Here is a 14,336-nt window from a genome sequence, read left to right as displayed (position 1 = left end):
TGATATTTTCTACAAAGATTCCACTGCCGCACTTCTTTCTGTGTGCTACTAAATTCCGATGGTAACCAAAAACATTTTTACATATATTGCACGTAAGTGAAGACGTAGGCGACATTATATAAACTGTACTTAGGCGACACTTAAATTGATTTTAAGTAACACTAATATGGTTGTGCATACGAGTACCTAACAATATAATAAAGTTGCAGTGTATGCATATGAAATAATAAATAATAATTTACAAGATGTTATGAACAAGCGTCAAGCTGTACAAAGGAAATTAATAATATTTAATATATATAACAACACTAATAACATTCATAAACTTAATGATCAACCATCAACTTTTTATACTAATACTATAAAAATACTAGTTAGTTCATATTTATTTAATCGTTGTACACTCAATTTACAATTCTGAATAAACTATACTAACAAATTTAAATAAGATTTTAAACAGGTAAATTTTACATTACCTATGATAAATAAATTGGCTCTTAACTAATTTTATTCATGACCAATTGTCCCTCATTTTATAACAATTTTCAGTGACGCTGAACCCTATGATAAATATTCAACTAGCTATTTTAACTTAAATGGGTGATTGGTTAGTGTGTAAAAATAATGATTTATATTTTGTGCATATTAATGATCTTAATCCTGCCTCAAAAAAGATAAGTTTCTGTATTAATAATTGAGAAAAACTCGTCTTTTGGATGTCTTGGTTTGTATGAAGAGTACATAAAATGTGTAGTTATAATTCAAAATTACATAAAATTAAACATCAATATTTTGTTTTGTAGTAAGAGTAAATTATACCCCCCCCCCCTTACAAGTACAATATTAAGGCTGATATTTAGATATTGTTGCCTTTTAAAATATTTTTCGCTTAACTAAGTTTTAGGACTTCAGCGTCACTGTTAATATTATGAACCATTAAAAAATTTTACTTTCATTTATAAGCCCAGGACTATGAAAAATCTATTCCAAAATGATGATACAGTTAAATCAAAATTGTCGTTTTGCAGTTTTGCAAAATATGAGTAAAGATATAACATGTATTCAAAAAATTGAAACCAACTTTCCAATAACCCCAGACTTAAAACAAAAGTAAAATTTTTTAAATGCTGTTAATAATATTTTAACTCGAATTTAGTACAAATTACTATTTAATGACAACACCAATCATTGACAGAAAGAATTTATATTGAGCCATTACTTAGTAGTAATTTATATACATGTATATACATATTATATGTATGTATAATAATAATTAATCTCATACCTAATAAATATTATTTTTTTTTTTATTTGCTTTACACAATTTATATGTGTAGGTATGTGTGTTAAACACAAGATACATTTATCTTTTAAGTTGTAATGATTGATGTTGTCACCTCACTTAAATTAATTATAAAATAACATACAAATTATAAAACATAAAGTGTTAATTAACACTAGCAAAATTTTTAGTTTTCAATAAATATCATTGGTTATGTGAAGTTAGTTGTCCAAATAGATTTTTTTCCACTTCTTGCAATTATTAACTTGATTACACCTAAACAATTTATTTGTCATTATAATAATTAAATAATATTACAGTTAAACAAATTTATACTTACTTAATTTATTTTGTAGTCATATTTAAATCCAATACGTGAGACAATATTTATTTTTTTCACTGTTACCAAAATATTGGTATTTTTAAATGTAATTAGAAATAGCAGTATGAATATCATTTTAACATGGAGAATATTCCAACTTGTATGTGATAGTAGATTTAATTATGGTATATTCAAATTGCGATTTGAAATCATAATATATTATGTGTATGAAATACATTTAAACAACAATAATTGTAGATGTATAAATGATTAAACTGACATCAAAATGTTTTAACTTAATGATATATGCATTGTATTATTTATTTAATTGTAGAAACTACTAACTAGTAAAACTTACCAACAAATTGTACATAATATTATTTATATTATGTACCTACTCGTCAAGTATCCAATTTTCATGTGATTAACCAATTTAGGTAATTTCTTATTTAATTAAATTATTAAATAAAATACAATATGTGGTAGATAAGAAAAGATATATTCAAGAACTTTGTATAATGTTTATATTAAACTTGAACTTAATTATAACCTAATAAGTGCATTATTAAAATTTAAACACTTAAAAATGATAAATATTAAAAAGTAAAACTTTATTAACATTAACGACTCGATTCGAGCCAATTCAATAATTATTCAATCTTATAATCACATCGTGCTTATAATCTTAAAAGTTTATAACATAACCGTTTATCAGAATATACTCAACGTATTGCCATGTGCTTCACGATAACCAAGTATTGGGTATAATTTCATATCATGTAACCATGAACTATGATATCTGTAATCGTGCACAGAATAATACAAATAACAGCTGATGTGAAAATACGTAATACGGCTGTTATTAATGGTCTGATAATACATTATGTATGATATGAAAATACGTCATTGTAGTGAGTAGGTACTAAGATTATCATTTATCACCGATATACCTTCTGGTTGAACAATATCGAATTTATTACTTATAGCTTCTGGTCTTTCTAACTGATAAGTATTATTATGACCAGTGCCGCAAACACCTTCAATGGGGTGATCTACATATGCGAACCCTACTAAATTGGCATTAAAAAATACATTTATGGGCCCAACTTACGTTTACATTAGGTACTTATTGAATTGATCTGAAAAATGTAATATTTTTTACCCTAGGGCATACAAATTCTAATTTTCGCGGTAGATATAACACATTTACACACAAACACCTTCCAAAACACCCCAACTTTGAGAAGTTGTATCTCGTCAACGGATAAACGAAAAATGAAAATTTAAACGTGATAATTCATAAGAAAAAAAGCCTTACTAAATTATGAAATTTTCAGTATGGGTTGCCATTTGAAAATCAAAAGTTGATGGTGGTTTACCTAATAAATATAAGGATGAAAAATATTAAATAGTTATATAATTCTAGAACAGCGTAAATCTAAAATTTTGAAAAAAAAAAATTTGAAAAAAGTGCATACTTTTTGAGATAATGAGTGTTTTACGCTAAATCAATCACCTATAAATATCTCAAAAAAGTCAAATTATTTTAAAAATTAAATCATGTTAAGAAAATGCCAATCTTAATAACTGATAAAATGTTCACGTATCTACGACTTATACTTTTTGAATAATAATAAATATTTAAAATCGTTTCTGGATAAATCATATTCGTAACACTATTTCGTAAGAATTTAAAATTCAAACGCACTTAAAATTTTTCCTATAATGATGCTTCAAGTTTTCTCTATAGCTACTTGAAGGAAAACTTAATGAAAACATTGTGTTGTATTCTTAATCCTAAGTTATAAACGCAAAAAATTTTATCATTTTTCAACTTCAAAATTACTTGCAAATTTTCGCGTTTTCGACAGATTTCGTAAAATTTTGAACTATAAACGCTTAGTAAAAAATTTATTATTAGAATTAGTAAAATTTCAAGTATTTACAGTGATTAGTTTTTGAATTACAACCATATAAAAAAATCGATTTGGTCGAAAACTGATTTTGCTTAAAAATTCCCGTGTTTCTGTCATTTTTTTTTTTCTCGATTTTTTTGATAACTCTTGGAAAATGTTTACTTTTTAACCAAACCAAACCTAACATAACCTTTCGCTTTTGGTCGGTACCGCTCCGATCCCTCAATTCCCTAGATTTTAGACCGTTTGTATCGGTCTGCCCGGGATTTCAGCGGGCCCAACAACGGTAGACGGCAACGGGAACGGCGACTCGTTAACCTATCCATGGTGGTGATTTTGTGTGTATCCGGTGCCAATTTACATTTTGTCATCGTCAGTGCGCAGCCGCCGATCGTCGTAGCTGTCTTTTGTAAGTGGCTAATGGTTGTAGGCGGCCAAGTGTATGACATAACAAAAATTAACCCCCACCCCTTAGGTTAAAAAAAAAATCGAAAACGGTCATAACGGCTCGGCGAGTCGGGGGCGCAATAATATTCAAATACCCCGGGTGTAACGGGCCGGCGAGAAAAAAAAAAGCCGAAAACAGGCGTAACGGCCAGGCGAGTCGGTATCATGCGGCAAATTTCTTATCGGCCACCACCGCCGCCGACGCCACGGTCGACCACGGACAAATCTGCGAATTCGTGGGATTGAATGCGGGTATCGGTTTTTTTCAAACGCCGTCTTCGGGGTTGACTTCGGCGACGATCAAAGCGTCTGTAACTGCCGGCTTGTCCGTTGTATCACCGCAAAAAACAATCATCCATATTTAAGTCATCGATGCGTTCATATAGTCTCTCCTAGTCGCTTAAGTCTGCCCGGGTGGGTCTTACTACGACGTCGGAGAGTAAAAAAATGAAAACGCCGACAATATAATGAAATATCCCGAAAAGAAAATTCCCGTTTACGAACTGTTTTCCGGGAAAATAGTGAGAGATAGGACGAAAGTCGTAAGACATAAAATTTATCCCCACAACTATCTACATAAGTTGTGTGTATTTTGTTTTTTTCATTTACCAGTTATTAAGGATTTTTCAATGTTTATCGACCATCATATGAAATTTCGTTTGCTGCATGATGCCCGTATATTTTTTCGATTCTAACTGTTATAATAAGGCTTTACCGTATTTGCTGAATATCAGTTTTTATAATTTTGATTTTCTGGGGAAATCAGCGCGGTTTGATTGTTACCGGTTTGGAGTCCGTACGACTACAGGTTGGAGCATAATTAAGGATTTGTAAAACTTGTTACTAAGGTGAAACGATTTTAAAAAATCAAAAATTTGAAATTACGAGTTTTGGAAAAATGAAAAACTTATTCTGGGGTAGAATTACATGTAAAGCATTAAGACCTCTGTGACAAATTGTGGTTGAACCACCAGGTGACCGATAAAACGCAAATGAAAATTAAACAGTTTGAAAAAAAGAAAATTCCCGTTTACGAACTGTTTTCCGAAAAAATCGTAAGAAATAGGACGAAAGTCGTAAGACATAAAATTAATCCCCACAACTATCTACATAAGTTGTGTGTATTTTGTTTTTTCATTTACCAGTTATTAAAGACTTTTCAATGTTTATCGACCATCATATGAAATTTCGTTTGCTGCATGATGCCCGTATATTTTTTTCGATCCTAACTGTTATTATAAGGCTTTACCGTGTTTGCTGAATATCAGTTTTTATAATTTTAGTTTTCTAGGGAAGTTGGCGCGGTTTGATTGTTACCGGTTTAGAGTCCGTACGACTACAGGTTGGGGCGTTATTTAAGATTTGTATACCTCGTTATTTATAGGTCGAACGATTTTTATAAAATCAAAATTTGAAATAACGAGTTTTGAAAAATTGAAAAACTTATTATGGTGTATAATTACAGGTAGAGGGTAACTGTTTTACAGGAAAACCGTGATAGATGGGTCGAAAGTCATTAGACATAAAATTGATCCCCATAACTATATCTACATAAGTTTTATGCATTTGATTTTATGAAAAATGTGATCTTATTAAGTGTAAGTTATAATAAGAATATTGTATGGAATTATTTATTATAGACATTATAGTTTGATATTTATATGATCAACGTAATTTAAATAATATTAATAATAATAAGAGGGTTTATATGTGAGAAATAAGTTAAAAATTACGTACATACTGAAATTAGATTGATATAGTATAATTTGTACATTCATAGTATTTGCGACTTTTGTGTACATCCACACTATTTTTTTTTTTTTTAATTATCATTTTTGCATTTCCTTAAAAACCAATTGATCAAAGAAGTAAATTATGTTGAAGAAAGAAAAAACAGGTCTTTGATGTAGAAATTGATGTATAAATATTTTTATTTTTTCTATATTATATTGTACTAAGCTATATAGCTTATTAAAAGATTACATCTATTTTAGATTCTGGACGAAGTGATGAATGTATTGATTTTACAATGATGTGTGTTTTTTTTTTTGTGTCTGTGTACAGCATAACTAGTCGAAATAATGCTTCGATTTCAAACTTTGGGGGTGGTTTCCGATGTAAAAGTGAAGATCCTTGGTGCATTATAGAGGTCAAAAGTAAACGATTTCCAAGAGTTTTCAAAAAAATTTTCCTTTTATACCTAAGATTTGAAAATTTAATACAAGGCTCCTAAAATAGTTTTACAATAGCATTTGAAAAATAAAAGAAATATATAGTCACACATTTTTTTTATAAGCATTTAAATTTTAATTTTGACAACATACGTAAAAATCACGTAAATTCGCAAATTATTATAAGCTAGAAATTCATAAAAAATTTTCTTTTTAAACCTAAGATATGAAAATTTAATACAAGATTCCTTACAAATTTTTCAATCTTTATCACAAAAAAAATATCCACATACGCTCGGGTTTTTGGTACATTATTGCGCCACGGACACGCTGCGCCGTTACGCCCATTTTCGTTTTTTTTTCTCACCAGCCCGTTACGCCCGGGGTGTTGGTATATTATTTCACCGCCAATTTGCCGGGCCGTTATGCCCGTTTTCGATTTTTTTTTTTAACCTAAGGGGTGGGGGTTAATTTTTGTTATGTAATACACTTGGCCGCCTACAACCGTTAGCCACTTACAAAAGACAGCTACGACGATCGGCGGCTGCGCACTGACGATGACAAAATGTAAATTGGCACCGGATACACACAAAATCGCCATCATGGGTAGGTTAACGAGTCTAAGCTAGAAATTCATAAAAAATTTTCTTTTTAAACCTAAAATTTGAAAATTTAATACAAGATTTCTTACAAATTTTTCAATCTTTATCACAAAAAAAATATCCACCGGAAATTCAAATTAAATTTTTATTTGCATTTGAATTTCAAATATTGACAAAAATTCGTCAAAACCATGAATATTTGCAAATTATTTTGTAGTTCAAAATTCATAATATTGTTTTTATTTATATCTAAGAATATAAAATTTAACACCAAGTTTTCCACAAGTTTTGCTTCAAATAGCTATAGAAAAAATTTGAAGCGTCATTATAGGAAAAATGTTTTGAGCGTTCAAGTTTTAAGTTTTTATGAAATCGCGTAATGATAACGATTTATCTTCAAACCAGGTATTCGTATATATAAGGTAATATGAATTATGATAACTACATAATAACTACATTAATTGATTAACCATGCCTTATGCAAAATGAGTCTTAATTGAAAAATAAAATATTTGTTTCAAAATAGAATATATGACAATATTTAAATATAATATATCCTAGACTGACAAATCATCTCCGTTCAGAATCGTTTTTCGTATACATATGATACCTATCATTGCATTCAAATCTAACCTACCCTAGTCAGAGGTCCATCCCACCACCTAAAGTACAGCAGAGTGACATCCACTTATCCGCTTTTTTCAATTATACATCGGCTGTAAAAGTCTGAAACCGATCGGACCGGCGGGAAAAAAGTTGAAATTACGATTTTTCGCTCGCCGGCCCCTTATACGCTCGGGTTGTTGGTACATTATTGCGCAACGGACACGCCGCGCCGTTACTCCCGTTTTCGTTTTTTTTTTAACCTAAGGGGTGGGGGTTTATTTTTGTTATGTCATACACTTGGCCGCCTACAACCGTTAACCACTTACAAAATACAGCTACGACGATCGGCGGCTGCGCACTGACGATGACAAAATGTAAATTGGCACCGGATACACACAAAATCGCCATCATGGGTAGGTTAACGAGTCAGTCAGTTGAAAATTAAAATAAATATATAGTCACAAATTTTTTTTATAAGAATTTACAGTTCAAATTTTGACTAAATACATAAAAATTACGGCAATGTTCAAATTATCTTAGATAGAAATTCATAAAAGTTTTTCTTTTTAATTCTAAGATTTGAGAATTTAATACAAGGCTTATAATATATTTTTACAATAGCAGTTGAAAAATAAAAGAAATGCATAGTCACATTGTTTGTTACAAGCATTTAAATTTTAATTTTGACAACATACGTAAAAATCACGAAAATTCGCAAATTATTTTAAGCTAGAAATTTATACAAAATTTTCTTTTAGATTCTGGACGAAGTGATACAAAGTCCCTCATAACTTATTCTTATAGTGATTAAAAAATTATAAAAATACGTAGGCACGATTTTTTTTTATTAGCATTTGAAGTTCAAATATTGACTTAATACGTAAAAATTATGGCAATTTTCAAATTATCTTAGATCGAAATTCATAAAAGTTTTTCTTTTTAATTCTAAGATTTGAGAATTTAATGCAAGGCTTATAATATATTTTTACAATAGCAGTTGAAAAATAAAATAAAAATGTAAAGCCACAATTTTTTTTTTTACTTGTATTCAAATTTTAATTTTGACAACATACGTAAAAATCACAAAAATTAGTTAATTGTTTGATCCTAAAAATTCATAAAAATTTTTCCTTTTATACCTAGCTAAGATTTGAAAATTTAATACAAGGCTGCTAAAATAGTTTTACAATAGCATTTGAAAAAATAAAAGAAACATATAGTCACACGTTTTTTTTATAAGCATTTAAATTTTAATTTTGACAACATACGTAAAAATCACGTAAATTCGCAAATTATTATAAGCTAGAAATTCATAAAAAATTTTCTTTTTAAACCTATGATTTGAAAATTTAATACAAGATTCCTTACAAATTTTTCAATCTTTATCACAAAAAAAATGTCCACCGGAAATTCAAATTAAATTTTTATTAGCATTTGAATTTCAAATATTGACAAAAATTCGTCAAAACCATGAATATTTGCAAATTATTTTGTAGTTCAAAATTCATAATATTGTTTTTATTTATATCTAAGAATATAAAATTTAACACCAAGTTTTCCACAAGTTTTGCTTCAAATAGCTATAGAAAAAATTTGAAGCGTCATTATAGGAAAAATGTTTTGAGCGTTCAAGTTTTAAGTTTTTATGAAATCGCGTAATGATAACGATTTATCTTCAAACCAGGTATTCGTATATTATATAAGGTAATATGAATTATGATAACTACATGATAACTACATTAATTGATTAACCATGCCTTATGCAAAATGAGTCTTAATTGAAAAATAAAATATTTGTTTCAAAATAGAATATATGACAATATTTAAATATAATATATCCTAGACTGACAAATCATCTCCGTTCAGAATCGTTTTTCGTATACATATGATACCTATCATTGCATTCAAATCTAACCTACCCTAGTCAGAGGTCCATCCCACCACCTAAAGTACAGCAGAGTGACATCCACTTATCCGCTTTTTTCAATTATACATCGGCTGTAAAAGTCTGAAACCGATCAGACGGGCCGGAAAAAAGTTGAAATTACGATTTTTCGCTCGCCGGCCCCTTACCCAGATAATAATTTAATATTTTCACAATATGTTAAACATATTTGCCAAGAAATATTTATATTGCAACAATGTGGTTTATAGATCGTATTTTAACTGTATCAATATGTTTTAAATGTTGTCACAATAACCCATGGCAGCTAAGAAAATGTGGTAATAATATTTATTTAAGATATTTCAACAATATTTCCATCAATATTGTTTAAATATTAATTTCAACTATTGTGGTAGCATTTCAAAACATTGTTGTCCCAATATTAATTTAAGATATTTCAACAATATTGTTGCAATATTGATTTTAAATATTGTGGTAGCATTTCAAAACATTGTTGTCCCAATATTAATTTAAGATATTTCAATAATATTCCCATCAATATTGTTTCAATATTAATTTTAAATATTGTGGTAGCATTTCAAAACATTGTTGTCCCAATATTTGTTTTAAATATTCAACAATATTTCTATAAATATTGTAATAATGTAAATTTTACATATTGTTGGAGCATTTTCAAATCATTAATGTACCAATGTTTTTTTTTTTTAATATTTTACCATTCGACTATAGCTAGAGGATTATTATTATATTAGAGGATCCTCAAATACAGTAATTTATTATTTTAATAGCATTAACCAAGATACATATAAAACACATTTATTTGTACTATTGCAGGTATTAAATAATCAAAAATATACAATAGATTTATGATTCCATCAATTATTATGGTGACTTTCCATAACAATAATGGCCAAAAAAGAATATTATTATTATTATATATTGTCAGCTGGTGAATTGTTTTTTTTTTTTGAAATTCGGTTTGGTGCCTGCGCTAACCACTTGACGACAACAGTGGAAATCTCATGGTCTGGCGTTGCAGTGAATTTCTTTTCTTTTCTTATACCATCTAATAAACAGCATATTATAACAAATACAAATTAAAAATCAAAATACTATCAATATAACCTACATAATTAAAAGAACTATACACTCATACATACATTTATAACATATAACATCATATTTTACATTTAGAATAATTAAATTCAAAAGGTTTTATATTAGACTTATTAGAATATTTTTTTTTTAATCACTCAAATTAAAAATATTAGTTATGGCATTTTTTAATGTAAGTTATATGAACATGACTTATTTTAAAATTATATTATTTATTTATTAAATATTACCAAATAGTAATTGACAACAGCTCAATCCATAAAATTTTGATTTTCCTTTGAAACCCAAAAATGAATAATTTTTAAGAAATGAATCATCAAACATTTTGGACATCATGCGGCGTACTGATTCAGAAATACTTTTTCCTACTAACCTTGCCAGAAGTCCTACCTAAAATTCCACAAAGAAAAATATTATAATTTTATCATGAATAAATAAAAATATTTCCCATGATCAAACAGTTAAAACAAAATGATTATTTTTTTTTATTATATATAAACACATCATAATTATGAATTAATTCTTATTAATAAGAATCACTTACTTCATTTTTTTTTATATTAATGTCAGTCAACAATTTTTCGTTTTCATCTAATTGGTTGATATTTGTTATTGGCCATTTTAATTTAACTCTTGAATATTTAGAATACTTGGTTGTACACTGTTGGAAGAAATGTGTGAGGTGTTCATTTCAATACTTTGAATAATTGTTTTTAGTGAATCGATCGAATAAGAGATAAGTTTCATATCATATTTTAGATTTATTAATGATGATTTAACAAAATTAACAAAATCTGAAGAAAAAAATGTTATCATTTTAATTTACTTTATTTTAATTTAATTTATTTTAATTACCGGCATCATTATTTGAATTTGAATGTTGTATTTGGACCGATGCATCAGGTTTTGGTGTACTTTGAAACAATATCTCATTAAAATCTATCAAACCCAAAATATGTCAGTTTGAATTAGATAAATATTATATAAATATATATGTTATCATTTGAATGCAGAGCACATTATTATATTATTATGTTGTGAACAATCTTTTCATAGGTTCTTAAATTTGGTTTACATAATATTTTGAATTTAAAGAACCATATAATTGAATAAGTTAAATTAGTCTATACATATATATAGGATTAAGCAAAAACTATTCACAATTGACAAGCTATTATAAAACTATTACATATTATGTACCTACTTAAATTATAATTAAGTACCTAAATATAATTGCGCAATAATTTACCTGTGGCTAATGTTAAGTTATTGTCACTGCAGATATCTTCTGTCTCAGCAAAAAATAGAGATTTTTTCATGCTGGATGACTGTGCACTAATTTGTGAACCAATGTTATTGCCACAAATCTTCGGAATCTGTTCATTAGGTACTGCCATTACTGGTACTAGCCAAAGGAGTATATTTCTGTGGACTCCATAAATCTTTGGTGGCTATATCTGCATGCTCGTCATCCATTTCTATATAAATGTGAAATTTTAGTTATTTGTGATTACTATACTATACAATACTATATACTATATACTATAAGTAGGTTAGGTTAGGTAGAAGGTATACTATAAGTATACTTATAGTAAATTAAAAAAAATATTATCAATAATAAATACACTTAAAATAACCACATACAAATTTATATTATTACACTTTTGTAAGTTAATCATATTATAATTGAATTACCAAAAACTCTCTTCAAAAATTGGCGGTGGACTAAGGGACCTCTTTTTTTTTTAGGGTTGGGGCTGATATTTTTCTTTTTCAGTAAAGACATCTTTGAATAATTTCTTTTTTTTGATCATATTGTCATTTATCATTGTGTTTTCGTCAGTTGTTGATGACAAGTCTGAAGAAATCTTACCTTTTGCGGCCTTTTCTTCTGCTTCTTGAAACGATTCTTCAAAATATTTATATATATAATAATATAAAATATGATGATAGTCAATAATAACTAATCATTTATTGTTTATATAAAGTGCATACACTATTAATATTATATAGTAATATAATATATATAATATATAGGTATACTTTATAGGAACTAACCTATTGGGGAAGAACTAAGTTGTCTAGCTGGAAAACGGTCAAATTCTGATCTAGTTGGTTCTGTCTGATTTTGAATCATTTGACCTTTATGTTTAACAGTTTTTTTTTGGCCAAGTGCAAAATCCGTCTTTGTACCAATTTGTTGGTACCGCAGCAACACTATTGTCATCTTGGAAAACAACAACTATCCACATCTTTATACTTACTGAAACAAAAATAAAAAAATAAAAATGTCAATATATATTACTTTTATGTAGGTATATGAATTATTATATTATATACCTTTAATCTATAAAAAAACCTTTATTAAAAATATACAACTCATTATGTACAAATAATATATACAAATATTAAAATATATAGACGAATCTATAACATGCAGACTGATGATGAGTGAATAAGTGGCATTGCAATTTGTTGATCTTCAGAAACCAGAATCATAACTTTGGAATGGATATCAGTTATTTTCCAGTATTGAAAATCAGTTGATTTATTCTGAACAATATATATATTTAATTTTGAAGACTTCAGTGGGTTTTCATAAAATGGTTGTTTGCTTAAAAACTTATACCCAATAATAACTTGCTCATTTGTTTTAGTAAGGTGTGCAATATTGACAACAGTTACTATATCACCTCCAAATGTTAATACAAATCTATCCACAGTATATTTTAATTTAATAGTAAAATTCTTTACCTTCAAAGTTACAAATTGAGGACCACAAGTTATATTTTCTATTAAAGGACCTAGATTAAGATGGTGAACTTTTTTAGAATTTAGTTCCATTGAACTACCAGCTGCAATAATATCATTTGAACATTTCTCATGATACCGCCGAATAATTTGCTGTAAAGGTAGATCATGTTTTCTAATGGAAGTTTTCAAAATTTTCATGAAGTTTTCAAATGGAAAACAAGAACAGAAATCTAGTGGACCAAAGTTACGGTAGTCATCAACAATGTGCAACAAACCATGCACATTATGCGAAATGTAATGTGATCCATAAATATGTTGAAAACTCTTGACAAAGTAATTTAAAAGTTTATCAGCATAGTCAATTTTATCATTTTGATTTGGGCTCAACAAAATGATCATCGCAATATTTAATGTTATAAAATTTGAATAACAATCTTCAGACAGAAATTTTTTTAACACTACAGGACCAGTATATACAATAAAAACTGTCTAAATTCTGTAGCTTTCCATCTACTTATTTCTATCAGACTTCTAGGTTTCCTTACGAATTCAATAGGAATGCATGGTTTAAGTGATAGTAACAATTCACTAATTTTTGATGCTTGCTTAGCTGGTAGACGAACTGAAACGGGTCCTTTACTGAGCCAAAGATTTAAAAGTTTGCGCATAACACCTAACATAACAAGATGCATATAATCAAGTGGAAAGGATTTAACTATATCAAAATTTGGCAATTCAATAAGATTAGATGTAACTCCTCCATGTAAATGATGATTTGCTTGTATCATATTAATATAACCATCATGATCTCTCTTTTTACTGGGAATTGCAGAATATGGAAAACAAGTCCTATTTTGTAAGAATTCTCCAGATTGAAAACACCTGGTACAAGATGAAAATCCAGTGTGACCTTTAACTTTCATAACAAATGATTTTGCCGGAGCATCACAACAAAAAGCAAAAATTATAATTTTCTTTAAAACTGACTCGAACTGCTTTTAGATAGTGGTAGCCCGTCAACACCAATCACTATTTTAATTATATTATCCAAAGTTATTGTTTTTGAATTATTGATAATTCCATTTTCTAACCCAAAATGGTAGTATATACCAGGATTTATTTCCTTTATATCAGTGGTAATTGTTGATTTAATATTCAATAACGTTCTACTCTCGATGGTAACAATTTTAACGGTATATAATCTTCTTCTTTTA

Source organism: Diuraphis noxia, unplaced genomic scaffold, assembly GCF_037042655.1.
Source record: "Diuraphis noxia isolate RWA-SAM2 unplaced genomic scaffold, SU_Dnox_SAM2 contig0002, whole genome shotgun sequence".
NCBI lineage: Eukaryota > Metazoa > Arthropoda > Insecta > Hemiptera > Aphididae > Diuraphis > Diuraphis noxia.
This window is presented reverse-complemented; position numbering follows the sequence as displayed.